Raw genomic sequence first — 3,710 nt, 5'->3', positions numbered from 1 at the left:
TGGAGTAAGTATCCACCAAAAGATTTATTAATAAAACAGAGAATGCATTCCGGACAATAATTACGTGCACGGGTCTCTATGGAAAATGACTAGCTCAGAGGTTCACAACAAAGGCCCTGAAACAATGGAGGCCTTGCCTTATACGGGTTCTTTAAGGAGCCCTATTGGTCAAAAGCATCACAGGCGGGTCATAGTCTTAACAACTGTATTTCTATTGGCTGGGTGGGTGCGACTTCCTGTTTACAATCTTCGGCCATGTGTGGGTGTGTGCGTGGTGTGCGGGTTGTTTCCTGTGGGATTTCCTTTGTTTGCCTCCATGTGAGTGAACACGTGGCTTTCTGGCCTAACTGCATCCGGTTTTCTTGTAATGTAATGTCTGTGCAACAGGGTATCGCCCCCACCTGGATGCCAGCAACAGTACATTTTCTCCCTCATTCAATGTCTGATATGAGTTCTGTTTCATTAACCTATGCATAAGTTCATTCACAGTGTCTAAATATGATAACAATACCTGAGTACAATTTCTCACAATAATTCACAATACCTGAGTATAATTTCCCACAAATTCCCCCTTTTTGCACCTACTTGGTGCAAATCCTACTGTAAACAAGGAACTGTGTGAAAAACCTTTTAGAATTCATTTTAGTACAAAACATGCAACACAAGTTTAATATGGTAAAAAACCTATATCAAAAATAATATGGTGAGAAACGAATATCCCCCTCTTCACACCTACTAAGGTGTGAACTCTAACTCTCAATGTTTCCCTATTGGACACCTGGTCCCCCCTGGTCTTATTCACAAAGGGTGGGGTCCCTTGGCCACAGTGGTGTGTATGTGTGTGTGTGTGTCTATTCGTCTACAATATACAAGATAATTATCCTCCATCTCTTCGCCTTCTGATATCATCTTACTCTCCCTACTGTAAACATACAAACACACACGCGCACACACATATGAACTGATACAAATTCAACCAGGTTGCAGTCTCTCAATTGGAATGTGGCGGAGGGTTTATGACCCTCATTTCAGGAAAGACCAGTGGGGATGAAACTCTATCAACATAGTCCAATCAACATTGTATTGTTTTAGCCTAGACTAAAACCCCAGGGGACAGTGGATGCATAATTTTCTAATCTGGTACCTTCAGACATTTTAACTTTTTTACAACTCAACAATCCCTAACAATCAATTCTGCTTCTGACATATTTGTAGAGCTGGATTATAACAAAATGTAACAGAGCATCTTATATTATAAAACAGAAGTATTGCAAAACACCTTTGTAACAAACAAACTATATCCTTATGACAACAAACTTAAATCATGACCAACATGTTCATTTATGCTGAAATAAGCTTTTACCTTTTGACTTGAATGTATAATGTAAATCGCCACACTATGTTTAAGCACATAAACATTTAAAATTTTCAACATTTCCCTCTTCTGGTCTAAGCTTTCGAACACCACCTTCATGGAAATCCTATTCAGTGAACACAATGAAATGACAACGTCCCAGCATAATCATGGAGCACCCCGGAATAAGGCATGGAGTTTTAACTCCCCCTTTTTTATCTCACTCTGTGAGACTATGTTTACTCATCTGTGGACAGATCTAGTACACATTAAATCACAGTACTTTGCAATACTGGATCTATTCCTACCAATCATCTTTTAACACTTCATTGAAAATGTGAGGATTATGATAATCCATCGTATTAACAGTTGTCACGATCTTGCTTGGAAATATACAGGAAATTTAATGAATAATGTTACAAAATTTATAGGCCCTACAAAAGTAATTTTCCCTACCAAATGTTATACCTTTGGACATGTCTTAACCTTTAACAGTCTGTTTACATGAACTTTACCAATTTGCAGAGTATAAGTTGTTGTTCCCAGTATTTTATGTGTGTTTGTTTTAGATTGAGAGTCTGTACGTACAAACTGCCCTCACTTGTGCATCCGAAGTACCAGAACCAGGACGGTCTCTGCTCCCCCCTTCTCCTTCTCAGTCCATCTTCTCATCGTTGGTCGTATCTCAGTTTTTGTATGGTGTAGCAGGCCACGGTTGACCCCTGAGAGCCCTCTCACTTAGCATCAGCAAGGCCCCAGCGCAGTATGCAGACCTCAATCTGCTCCATGGTCCAGCACAGCACACTCACAGATGTTGTAAAATTATCAAACATTTGGCCCTGGTCCACTTTCAAGTCACTTGGCCAAAAATCGCAGCCAGCCATAAAGCTTTATGGTCTTCAGCTGTGCTGTGGTCTGAGGTGCTGTGATGGTTGTTGCTGGTCTTCTGGTCCAGTTTGTCTCTGATCCCGCAGCTGGAGGAGCGAGATGGACTGGTTCTGACACTACGAGGCACTGTGGTGGCACAAAACAGAACTCCAAAAAGCATTATCTTTCTTTTATCAATACTCATTCGTGTAGTCCACACTCGTCACTCAAATAACATTTCTTTCTTTCTGCTGGTTTAACTCTATAAAATCTCAACATTCTAAAGAGAAACTAGTTTTGGAACTTATCTCCTCCCGCTTCAGTTTACCTTACGGGTATGCCTGAGTACAATTTCTCACAATAATTCACAATACCTGAGTATAATTTCCCACAGTTATCCTATGATTTTTGCTCACCAACAGTTTACCATCTCAGAATAGTATATGAATGTTGTTGATTGATGAATCTCACAATGTTGTTGTTTTTTTATTTCGCCATAGAAGTATGGAAAGCAAAAAGTCAAAGTATCTTGTTTATGTTAGTTTCATGCTTTTATTTTCAATTTATAGAAAACAATATTTGTGCACTTTCACAGAACAATGTGCTTAGCTGTAGTTAGAGACATACTGTTAGAGGTTAAAGGTAGTTTTTTTTTTTATTCTTTGGCGGCCCTTTCACATCTTATTTGAATCACAATCATTTTGGAAGTATTGGAAAATGTACATGTTCCTATTTATCTGTTATTTTTTAATTTTTTATTATATATATTTACATGTTCAAAATAAAATAAACTAATTAATTTCTGGGATCTCATCTGAGCAGTGCAGCCAGAACAACGGTAGTTGGTTATTGCTCCCCACTGTGGATATTAATGCAGTTTGCTCAGAGCAGAGAACAAGGCAGTGTCCCTTACACAAACACTGGAGAGATGCGAAACAAAGGGTTGATTGGGTGTGTGGGAGAGTGTGCATGCAATAAAAAATATTGATTTATTGGTCAATTATATGCAAGCATTTATCTGGCTGCATGTCTACTAATCTAGCTATTTGTTTGGCCATGTTAACGAACTATGGAAAATCTTGTTAACTGTGAGAAATATTTGCTCTGTGAAAAGGAGCACAAAGGACAGAATAGATTTGACTGTTAATGTGGTCATTATTGAAAGGTGATGAGCTGCAGTGAGAAAAGAGGGAGGGCAGAGACAGAGGGAGCCACAACAGAGGGAATGAGATTTGAGCGAGCACTACTCCCTCTCTTCTCTCTTCACTACTTAAGTGAAAAAACGTAATTCATTAGTTACAGCCTTTCAATTAGAGACCTTGTGTATGCGTATGTTCCCTTTGAATATGAGCCCATTCATAAAGAGAATCCACATCTGACAATCTGTCTACTGCAGCTGTCTACTCCAGTTGTAGTGAATGTGTGTGTCACACTGAATGACACACAGAGAGAGAGAGAGAGAGAGAGAGAGAGAGAGAGAGAGAGAGAG

The sequence above is a fragment of the Etheostoma spectabile genome, chromosome 13 (assembly GCF_008692095.1).
Source record: "Etheostoma spectabile isolate EspeVRDwgs_2016 chromosome 13, UIUC_Espe_1.0, whole genome shotgun sequence".
Taxonomy (NCBI): Eukaryota; Metazoa; Chordata; class Actinopteri; order Perciformes; family Percidae; genus Etheostoma; species Etheostoma spectabile.
Note: the sequence above shows the minus strand (reverse complement) of the source record.